Source organism: Lepus europaeus, chromosome 4 (assembly GCF_033115175.1).
Source record: "Lepus europaeus isolate LE1 chromosome 4, mLepTim1.pri, whole genome shotgun sequence".
Lineage (NCBI taxonomy): Eukaryota > Metazoa > Chordata > Mammalia > Lagomorpha > Leporidae > Lepus > Lepus europaeus.
Window position 1 is genome coordinate 154,510,971 of NC_084830.1, and position 12,121 is coordinate 154,523,091.

General features: G+C 41.2%; 1 protein-coding gene across 2 annotated transcripts in view; it reads left to right on the forward strand.

Moving 5' to 3' along the window:
* CEP120 (centrosomal protein 120) overlaps nucleotides 1-12,121 on the forward strand; it is an 80,358-nt gene that overhangs the window by 15,532 nt on the left and 52,705 nt on the right. The gene's annotated exons all lie outside the window — the stretch shown is intronic.

The window sequence follows — 12,121 nt, forward strand, 5'->3', positions numbered from 1 at the left end:
CCAACAGTGGGTTAGCGTCCCTTTTTCCCCACATCCTCTCCAGCATCTATTGTTGGTAGATTTCTGAATGTGAGCCATTCTCACTGGGGTGAGGTGAAACCTCATTGTGGTTTTGATTTGCATTTCCCTGATTGCTAGTGATCTTGAACAATTTTTCATGTGTCTGTTGGCCATTTGGATTTACTCTTTGGAAAGATTTCTATTGAGTTCTTTGGCCCATATCCTCCTAAGTGGGTTGTTTGTTTTGATGTTGTGGAGTTTCTTGATTTCTTTGTAGATTCTGGTTATCAACCCTTTATCAGTTGCATAGTTTGCAAATATTTTTTCCCATTCTGTCGGTTTCCTATTCACTTTCTTGACTGTTTCTTTTGAAGTACAGAAACTTCTCAATTTGATGCAATCCCAATAGTTAATTTTGGCTTTGACTGCCTGTGCTCCTGAGGTATTTTCCAAGAAGTCTTTGCCAGTACCTATATCTTGCAGGGTTTCTCCAATGCTCTCTAATAGTTTGATGGTGTCAGGTCATAGATTTAAGTCTTTAATCCATGTTGAGTGAATTTTTGTGTAAGGTGTAAGGTAAGGGGTCTTGCTTCATGATTCTGCACATGGAAATCCAGTTTTCCCTGCACCATTTATTGAATAGACTGTCCTTACTCCAGGGATTGGTTTTTGGATCCTTGATCAAATATGAGTTGGCTGTAGATGTTTGGATTGATTTCTGGTGTTTCTATTCTGTTGCATTGGTCTATCCATCTGTTTCTGTACCAGTACCATGCTGTTTTGATAACAACTGCCCTGAAGTATGTCCTGAAATCTGGTATTGTGATGCCTCCGGCTTTGTTTTTGTTGTACAAGATTGCTTTAGCTATTCTAGGTCTCCCGTGTCTCCATATGAATTTCAGCATCATTTTTTCCAGATCTGAGAAGAATGCCTTTGGTATCTTGATTGGTATTGCATTGAATCTGTAAATTGCTTTTAGGAGAATGGACATTTTGATGATATTGATTCTTCCAATCCATGAGCATGGAAGATTTTTCCATTTTTTGGTATCCTCTTCTATTTCTTTCTTTAGGGTTTTGTAATTTTAATCATAGACATCTTTAATGTCCTTGGTTAAGTGTATTCCAAGGTATTTGATTTTTTTTGTAGCTATTGTGAATGGGATTGATCTTAGAAGTTCTTCCTCAGCTGTGGCATTGCCTGTGTATACAAAGGCTGTTGATTTTTGTGCATTGATTTTATATCCTGCTACTTTGCCAAACTCTTCTATGAGTTCCAATAGTCTCTTAGTAGAGATCTTTGGGTCCCCTAAATAAAGAATCATATCATCTGCAAAGAGGGGTAGTTTGAGTTCTTCCTTCCCAATTTGTACCCCTTTAATTTCTTTTTCTTGCCTAATAGCTCTGGCTAAGACTTCCAGAACTATATTGAATAGCAGTGGTGAGAGTGTGCATCCCTGTCTGGTAGCAGATCTCAGTGGAAATGCTTCCAACTTTTCCCCATTCAATAGGATGCTGGCCGTGGGTTTTTCATAAATTGCATTGATTGTATTGAGGAATGTTCCTCCATACCCAGTTTGCTTAGGGTTTTCACCATGAAAGAGTGTTGTATTTTATCAAATGCTTTCTCTGTGTCTATTAAGAGAATCATATGGTATTTCTTCTGTAGTCTGTTAATGTGGTGTATCACATTGATTGTTTTGTGAACATTGAACCATCCCTGCATACCAGGGATAAATCCCACTTGGTCTGGGTGGATGATCTTTCTAATGTGTTGTTGCATTCTATTGGCCAGAATTTTTTTTTTTAACTTTTATTTAATGAATATAAATTTCCAGTGTACAGCTTATGGATTACAATGGCTTCCCCCTCCCATAACTTCCCTCCCACCCGCAACCCTCCCCTCTCCCGCTCCCTCTCCCTTCCATTTGCATCAAGATTCATTTTCAATTCTCTTTATATACAGAAGATCAATTTAGTATAAAGATTTCAACAGTTTGCACCCACATAGAAACACAAAGTGAAACATACTGTTTGAGTACTAGTTATAGCATTAAATCACAACATACAGCACATTAAGGACAGAGATCCCACATGAGGAGCAAGTGCACAGTGGCTCCTGTTGTTGACCCAACAAATTAACACTCTAGTTTATGGCGCCAGTAACCATCCTAGGCTGTCGTCATGAGTTGCCAAGGCTATGGAAGCCTTCCAAGTTTGCCGACTCTGATCATATTTAGACAAGGTCATAAAAGACAGAGTGAGGATAGTAACCAATGATCCTAAGAGTGGCATTTACCAGGTTTGAACAATTATACAGCATTAAGTGGGGAAGAGGACCATCAGTACACACAGGTTGGGAGTAGAGCCATTGGTGGTAGAGTAGAGGTTATGATTACAAAGGAATGAGGCCCAAGTGCACTAGACAGGGCCTAGAACAAAGGACAGAGTCATTATTAGAGGAGCTAAGAAAGGTGCTGTCTAAGCTACAAGTAATTTTTCTGATTGAGAGGCAAATAGAACCTGATAGAAGGGGCTTGATAATAATCTGGTGGGCTTTAGGCCTTGTAAATTCAGAGGCCCAGGCCTATCTATCTCTTCACATGGGGTATATCCTAAGGGAGGTGTGAACCTCCTAGGGGAAGGCACTCTGTTGACTTTCATTACTTGGCTGGCCTGGGAGGAGAGCTGACCAGGTAAAGGCAGGGGGCATCTCTAACAAGAAATTTACAGTTCTGCCTGCAATGTTGCTGACCCTACTTGACCATCCCCTCAGCTGCAGTGGTCACTTTGGAAGTTGGGCTGAGTGAAGGGCTTTTCAGCTTAGAGCCAATAAGATCTGTGGCTCTGACCTGGGCATCCTTCGACTCCAGGGCAGGTCCATTTCCAGTGATCCAACTCTTGGCAGAGCTGCCAGGGCTCTTCACAAGCTGACTTCTGCTGAAGCCCAGGCTTACCACATTGAAAGCCACTGCAGTGGACTGGCCTGTTGGGTCTCCTTGAGGGCAGATCACTGTACAGATCAGCCATTAATAGGCCTGCCACCCATTGCTTCTGATGCCGAGCTTTCTTTTCCTCCTGGTTTGTGTTAAAGCAGACCAGAGGATGCAAGTCAAGGGAGTGCTCGTGTCCCATCTCTAATCTTCGGTGGCCTGAACTACAAGTCTATAGTCACAGGCATGTTCTGTAGTAGTTTTTCTAAGGTAGACAATGCCCATGAGGAAAAGTATATTCTCACTTTAAAACTTTCTTTCCCTTTGGTCTGAAAGGGAGGTTTTTTCTACTTACTGTATACTTCGCTGATGGCGAAGTGAATCTAGCTATGAGATGATTATTTAAGTTCTTATTTTGGCTATGCTATTGCAGAAAAATGTTAGCCATCTCTTGTATAAGGTCTAAAGATTAAATTGTGCATCCTACAGATTCCTTCATAATAGAATTAGTTTCCTACCTTGAAGAGAATAGAGAAATGAAAGAACAAGTTGGGCTTAGAATAGAGAAATGAGGGAGCAAGTCCTAGTTCGCTTGCTGACAATAGCAATATCACATGAATACTTAGCAAACCGTTTCAACCATTAGATAACAACTTAAGAAAACATTTACCAGAAGGTCCAATGCCTTCTATAAATTTTAAGAATCATGTATTTGAAAACACCTCTTAAATATCTAACATGGTGTAGTTTGTTTAGCCAGTAAACTTAAGCACAACCATCTAAAATGTTTTTAGTTTCTTTCTACCAACAAGTCTAAAACATATGATACACAGATTCAGGTCCCACAAATTAAAATGTATCTTTGATTGATTTTAGCAGCTTAAATTTATGGACAATCTTATCTATAAGCCATTTAAAATAAAACTCTTAATAAAATTTCCCCATGTGGACATACAATATGTACACACATATAATATAGCATAATAGACCAATATAGCAATTTTAATAATAGCTTTTAAAATCTTTAACTCTTTTTGTAGATTGCCAATTGATTTGAATTGCTTTTTCTTTTTAGTAACCTCAGTTAACCATACTTTCTCTCAGTTGGTACTGTTAATACATTATTGGCTTCATCTGTTTACAGAGCCATCCCAAAGTACTGAATACAATAGAAGTGGCTGGAAAAAGTCCATATGAACCTATAGGAGGACAGCTAAACACAGAACCAACAACGCTTTAGTTTTATGAGCAGCACATCATATATAACTGTGGATGACAAAAGACTTTAAGTCGCCATGTTTAAAATTATAAACTCATCAACCAACAAGAGGCACTTGCTTACTTCACAGTATTTTTGAAAGCACCTGTAGGATTTTACAAGTATTTAATCCTTTAGGCCTCTGGGGCTTTCTCATTAAGATAACTATCATGTCTAGTAACACAAGATCATTAGACTTTTTAATTCTCAAACATTTGTATTAATAGCATTTTCCATTATAGAAACTTAAAGTGTGGTACCACATCACATCTTGACAGTCCTTCTAATATACTCCAAATAGACTGATTAGTTGGTGTCTCTATAAGATGAGAGACATAGGTCCTTCGATTTTTTCAGTTGGGCCCAAACTGGAAAAACCAAAGTCCAGGATTTACTGGAAATTTAAGAGACCAGATTGTTTGAAACTTTGATTTTTTGAATGCCTGTCAAGAATGCCAAGAAGGCTCAAAATCCAAAATATCTGGTTGAAATAAGATTTCTTAAAATCATGACATAACATAGACCAAATTTGATCATTGTTACAAGGTGATTATTCAAATTTTTGAAAAAAGCACATATTTAACCCATAGCTCTTAATAAAAATTCAGCTGTTTTTGAACAATTAGAATTTAACAGACATCAAGAGAACATAATAGATTACTTTAACACATTGCTTTAACAGAGCATCAGAGTTTAATTCTATGTCAAAGAGAAATTGAGCTTCCAGTGATCTTTTGCTGTGAGGTTTCCTTCCTTTACCTTCTTTCATATTGGTGACCATGTTTCTGTGTTTCTATGTGTAACACATCTTTAAGCATCTTTTGCAGGGCAGGATGAGTGGCAACAAATTCTTTCAGTTTCTGTTTGCTATGAAAAGTCTTAATTTCACCTTCATTCACAAATGAGAGCTTTGCAGGATATAGTATTCTGGGCTGGCAGTTTTTCTCTCTTAGTACCTGGGCTATGTCTCGCCATTCCCTTCTAGCTTGTAGGGTTTCTGATGAGAAGTCTGCTGTGAGTCTAATTGGAGATCCTCTGAGAGTGATCTGACGTTTCTCTCTTGCACCTTTTAGGATCTTTTCTTTATGTTTCACTGTGGTGAGTTTGATTATAACATGTCGTGGTGAGGATCTCTTTTGGTCATGTTTATTAGGGGTTCTATAAGCTTCCTGTACTAAGATGCCTCTGTCCTTCTCCAAACCTGGGAAATTTTCTGCTAGTATCTCACTGAAAATGCCTTCTAATCCTTTCTCCCTCTCCATGCCTTCAGGAACTCCTAGAACCCAAATGTTGGGTTTTTTAAATAGTATCCTGTAGATTCCCGACAATATTTTTTAGATTTCTAATTTCTTCTTCTTTTCTTTGGTTTGCCTGTTTCCTTTCCTGTTCTCTGTCTTCTAAGTCTGATATTCTCTCTTCTGCTTCGCCCATTCTGTTTTTAAGGCTCTCTAATGTGTTTGTCATTTGATCTGTTGAACTCTTCATTTCATTATGATTTCTAGTCACTATCAGAGTTTCTTGTTCCACTAGTTGTTTCATTTCATTTTGATTCCTCCTTAATATTTCACTTTCAAGAGAGAGATTTTCTATCTTGTCCATGAAGGATTTCTGTAGTTCAAGAATTTGTTTTTGAGAACTTCTTAATGTTCTTATCAATTTTTTGAGATCCGCTTCTTGCATTTCTTCGATCTCATCATCTTGATAATCTTGAATTGGGGTGTCTTTTTCATTTGGGGGCGTCATAGTTTCTTCCTTGTTCTTGTTAGCTTGGTTTTTGCGTTTGTTGTTTGGCATGTTGGAGATATTTGGTTTCTTCACTGTGGTGTTTTTTCTTGTTACACTATGGCTCTATATTAAGTGGACTGTCTGCTTTCAGTGGACCCTTAGAGGCTTGAGATGAGTGTGGACTGAGAGCTGTGTTTGGTTCCTCAGGGTTGAGGGTGTGTCAAAGATGACACTCGCAGGTTAGGTGTGGTAAATCTCTTTCTTTTTTTGATTCAAAAGGGAAGTAATTCCGCACAGCTGAACGTAATTGGAGGTAGTTAGCAGGCAAATGATATACCCACAGGAGCCAGAGATTGGAAGCTCTTTCCCAAGGACCACACAGGGAATCTCTGCTGCCCTCAGTGTGGGCTCCAATTCTCCTGCAGTCTCCCACTGGGTTGTATTGGCCAGAATTTTATTGACGATTTTTGCATCTATGTCATCAGGGATATTGGTCTGTAATTCTCTTTCAATGTTGCATCTTTTTCTGGCTTAGGAATTAAGGTGATGCTGGTTTCATAGAAAGAATTTGGGAGGATTTCCTCTTTTTCGATTGCTCTGAATAGTTTGAGGAGAATTGGAGTTAATTCTTCTTTAAATGTCCGGTAGAATTCAGCAGTGAATCTATCTGGTCCTGGGCTTTTCTTTGTTGGGAGGGCCTTTATTACTGTTTGAATTTCTGTTTCAGTTATGGGTCTGTTTAGATTTTCTGTGTCTTCCTGGTTCAATTTAGGTAGGTTGTATGTGTCCAGGAATGTATCCATTTCTGATAGATTTCCCTGTTTGCTGGCATACAAGTCCTTGTAGTAATTTCTGATGATTCTTTTTATTTCTGTGGTGTCTGTTGCAGGGCTGGACGAGTGGTGACAAATTCTTTCTATTTCTGTTTGCTGTGAAAGGTCTTTATTTCACCTTCATTCATAAATGAGAGCTTTGCAGGATATAATATTCTGGGCTGGCAGTTTTTCTCTCTTAGTACCTGGGCTATGATCTTGCCATTCCCTCCTCGCTTGTAGGGTTTCTGATGAGAAGTCAGCTGTGAGTCTAATTGGGGATCCTCTGAGAGTGGTCTGACGTTTCTCTCTTGCACATTTTAAGATCTTTTCTTTCTGTTTCACTGTGGTGAGTTTGATTACCATGTGTCGTGGTGAGGATCTCTTTTGGTCATGTTTATTAGGGGTTCTATGAGTTTCCTGTGCTAGGATGTCTCTGTCCTTCTCCAAACCTGGGAAATTTTCTGCTAGTATCTCACTAAAAAGGCCTTCTAATCCTTTCTTCCTCTCCATGCCTTCAGGAACTCCTAGAACCCGAATGTTGGGTTTTTTAATAGTATCCTGTAGATTCCCGACAATATTTTTTAGAGTTCTAATTTCCTCTTGTTTTCTTTGGTTTGCCTGTTTCCTTTCCTGTTCTCTGTCTACTAAGTCTCTCTTCGGCTTTGCCCATTCTGTTTTTAAGGTTCTGTAATGTGTTTGTCATTTGATCTATTGAATTCTTCATTTCATTATGGTTTCTCGTCACTATCAGTTTCTTGTTCTACTAGTTGTTTCATTTAATTTTGATTCCTCCTTAATATTTCGTTTTCACGAGAGAGATTTTCTATCTTGTCCTTTAAGGATTTCTGTAGTTCAAGAATTTGTTTTTGAGAACTTCTTAATGTTCTTATCAATTTTTTGAGATCCGCTTCTTGCATTTCTTCGATCTCATCATCTTGATAATCTTGAATTGGGGTGTCTTTTTCATTTGGGGGCATCATGGTGTCTTCCTTGCTCTTGTTACCTTGGTTTCTACGTTTGTTTGGCATCTCGGAGGTGTTCTTTGTTTCCTTCGCTGTGGTGTTTTTTCTCGTCATACTATGACTATAGATTAAGTGGACTGTCTGCTTTTGATGGATCCTTAGTGGCTGTGATGGGTGTGGCCAGAGAGCCCTGTTTGGTTCTTCAGGGTTAAGGGTGTACCCAAGGTGACTCACCCAGATTGTTCTCTGGCTGGCTAGCTTGCTCTCTCTCTCTCTTTTTTTTTTAAACCCAGTTGGGAAGTAATTCTACACAGCTATTACTGTGTTGCCTAGGTTACTGAGTTTGTTTTACATATGTAAAATGGCGCCTGCTCTTTGTCTTGCTCGGCTTTGTAAGGTGAGTGGAGAGAGAGGCTAGTGACCCTGCTGGTTCCCCCTATTTATTCGCTTTTTTTTTTTTTTTATCTCTTCCAGTCAGCCTGGTGCAGTTTCCCCAGTGGGGCCTCAGGCCTCGTTCTGTCTTTCCACGCCAATGTCTTGGGTTACCTCTCGTTCTAGCGCTGGCGCTCAAATTCTGCGGCTGGGCTCCCGTGGCTGGGCTGGTTCCACACTCTCGCAGCTCCGCTCCCACAGTGCGGCGCGGCGCGCCTCGGCGTTGGGCGACCTTGCTCTCCCGTAGGTCTTCTGTGTCACATCCACTAGATCCGGAAGAGTTTCCTCTGCATTTTTTTTTCTGAGTCTCTTCCTGAGGCTACAGTAACTCCACTTTTGTTAAACTATCTTTTCCCGGACTGTTGGTGCGCGCCCTCACTCTTCTGCCATCTTCGCTCTGCCCTTTTTTTTTTTTTTTTTTTTTTTAAGATTTATTTATTTGACGGTCAGAGTTACACAGAGAGAGAAGGAGAGGCAGAGGCAGAGGCAGAGAGAGGTCTTCTTTCTGCTGGCTCACTCCCAAGATGGCCGCAACAGCCGGAGCTGTGATGATCCAATGCCAGGAGCCAGGAGCTTCTTCCGGGTCTCCCACGTGGGTGCAGGGGCCCAAGGACTTGGGCCATTTACTACTTTCCTAGGCCACAGCAGAGAGCTGGCTCAGAAGTGTGGCAGCTGGGACTTGAAATGGCGCCCACATGGGATGCCAGCACTGCAGGCAGTGACTTTACCCAATAGGCCACAGCACCGACCCCAGAGATAATCTTTTTTTTTTTTTTTTTTTTAATTTTATTTGACAGAGTTAGACAGTGAGAGAGAGAGAGAGAGACAGAGAGAAAGATCTTCTTTGTGTTGGTTCACCCCCCAAATGGCCGCTATGACTGGAACTACGCCAATCCGAAGCCGGGAGCTTCCTCCTGGTTTCCCATGCGGGTGCAGGGGCCAAGCACTTGGGCCATCCTCCACTGCCTTCCTGGCCACAGCAGAGAGCTGGACTGGAAGAGGAGCAACCGAGACTAGAACCCTGCGCCCATACGGGATACCGGTGCCGCAGGCGAGGATTAACCTAGTGAGCCACGGCGCTGGCCTGAGATATTCTTAGTATCCAGTGGATTGATGATATTGTTCAGTTTGACTAAGTCTCCACCGATTTTCTGCTTGCTGAATCTGTCCATTTCTGATAAAGGGATAGTAAGGTTTTCAGCAATAGTATTGGGTACAGCTATTTCTCCTTGCAGTTTTACATGGTTTTGCCTCATATACTTTGGCGTTTATGGTTACATATATACACATTAAGGACTGTTAGATCTTCTTGGTGAACTGACTCCTTTATCATCACCTAAGGCCTCTCTTTATCTCTTAACTTCCCTTGATCTGAAGTCTTCTATGTTCGAAATTACATAATGGTTCCCACTTTATTTTGATTAATGTTGGCATGGTATATCTTTCTCCATCCCTTAATGTTTGATCTGTATTTGTCTTTATATTTAAAGTGAGTTTCTTATAGATAACATACAGTGGGTTTTTTTTTTTTTTTTCTTTTTTGGTCTGACAGTCTTTGTCAGAGGCTCCACCCTAATAACTTTATCTAATCCTAATGACTTCAAAAAGGCCTCACTTCAAATGGCATTCATTGTCAAAATAAGGTTACATCCTTTTGATAGCTCATAATAGATTGAATTTCCACACATGAGGCCTTTGGGAGTATTCAGAACACACTCATACCAAAACAGTATTGTCAGGCATATTTGTTTTCCATTTGTTCTCCCCGTTCTTGTCCCACTCTTTTCGGTGGTTCTATATGATTTCATTTTCTATTTTCATAGCATGTCAGTTATACTTTTGTTTTCTACTTTTTAAAAAGTGCACTAAAGTTTTCACCATGGGTAGTTTCAGTCCCTTATAGTAAGCAAATGTTTTTGTTTTTTGTTTTTTTTTTTTGACAGGCAGAGTGGACAGTGAGAGAGAGAGACAGAGAGAAAGGTCTTGCTTTGCTGCTGGTTCACCCTCCAATGGCTGCTGCGGCCGGTGCACAATGCTGATCCGAAGGCAGGAGCCAGGTGCTTCTCCTGGTCTCCCATGGGGTGCAGGGCCCAAGCACTTGGGCCATCCTCCACTGCATTCCCTGGCCACAGCAGAGAGCTGGCCTGGAAGAGGGGCAACCGGGACAGGATCGGTGCCCCGACCGGGACTAGAACCCGGTGTGCCGGCACCGCAAGGCAGAGGATTAGCCTAGTGAGCCGCGGCGCCGGCTTAGTAAGCAAATGTTAATACCGTCCTCCTGTATTGTGTATCCTTGCTTTCACTTTACTTGCTAGTAAGTATATAGGTAGACACACACAAGCATCATTGAATAAAGTGCTGCTGTTATTTTGGCTTCACACCATTAGGTCAGTTAAGAATTAGAAAGAAGTTTTTTCACCTCATTTAGTTGTTCTCCGGTGCTCTTCAGTTCTTTGTATAGTTCTGAGTTCCTGCCTCGTCGCGTTTACTTGAAGAATGGCGATTTGCTTGTTTCACTAGGGTGGGCAGGTTTGTCTGTGAAAGTCTGTATTTCCCTCTCACTTTCTGAGGATTGTCCACCAGGCACAGGATTCTAAGTTGGTGGATTTTTTTCTCTCAAGACTTTAAATATTTCACTCCACTCTTTTTTTTTTTTTTTTAAGATTTATTTATTCATTTGAAAGCCATAGTTACACAGAGAGAGAGAAGGAGAGGCAGAGAAAGAGAGAGAGGTCTTCCATCCACTGGTTCGCTCTCCAATTGGCTGCAGTGGCTGGAGCTCCGCCAGTATGAAGCCAAAAGCCAGGGACTTCTTCCAGGTCTCCCACATGGATGCAGGGGCCCAAAGAATTGGGCCATCTTGTACTGCTTTCCAAGGCCAAAGCAGAGAGCTGGATTGGAAAGTAGAGCAGCCGGGACTCGAACTGGCGCCCATATGGGATGCTGGCTCTGCAGGTGGCGGCTTTATCTGCTGTGCCACTGTGCCGGGCCCCACTCTTTTCAGGCTTACATGATTTTTGAGTAGTCAGATGCAATTCGTATCTTTGGTGCTCTCTAAGATTGCTGATTCTGTAGTTGGTTGTCTGTGCTGAATATGGTACAGTTCTCATTAGTGTTGCTTCATGCACTGCCTTCATTCCGTTCGTTTTCGTATCTCCATTACGTGCTTATTACACATTTTGTAGTTCTTACACAGTTCTTGTATATTCTGAGTCACATCTTTTTGTTTTGTTTTTAGAATTTTCAGTCTTTTTTGTGTTTGCTTTCTAGTTTTGGAAATTTCAGTTGTCATAACCTCAACAGTGCCCAGTCTGCTAATGAACCTATCAAAGAGAATCTCCTTTTCTGTTGGAGTATGAAAAAAATTGTTAAGAATAAATTAGAGAGTGGAGAGACAGAGAGCTCCCAGCTGCTGATTCAGTCTTCAAATGCCTGTAAGCACAGGGCAGAAGCTGGGAGCTGAGAACTTCATCTAGGTCTCCTGTGTGGACTGTGGGGACTTAGCCATTTGAGCCATCACTGGTGCCTCCCAGAATGTGCGTTAGCAGCAAGCTGGAGCTGGGAGCAGCAGTACCTAGTACAGGAGGTGGGCATCCCAGTCTGTGTCTTAGCGGCTTGGCCATGCACCTGTTGAGTGCTGCTTTCTATGGTAGAGAACTCTAAGAAGCCTTCAGAGCCAGTGTCACCTGCCTCTTGGGCATCTTCATTTGATTGGCTTTATAGGTACTGTTAACTGAAGAGATGGACAAGTGTCAAGACATGCATTTTGCCAGGAATGGGCCATTCCGAAGCCAAGAGCCAGGCACTTAATCCAGATCTGCCATATGGGTAGAAGGACCCAAGTATTTGAGTCATCTCCCCTGCCTCCTAAGGTGTATATTAGCAGGACTGTAATCTGGAACAGACCTAGAAGTTGTATCAGTGAACTCTGGTCTGGGATATAGGCTGTGCCAAATTCTTTTTTTTTTTTTTTTTAAAGATTTTATTTATTTATTT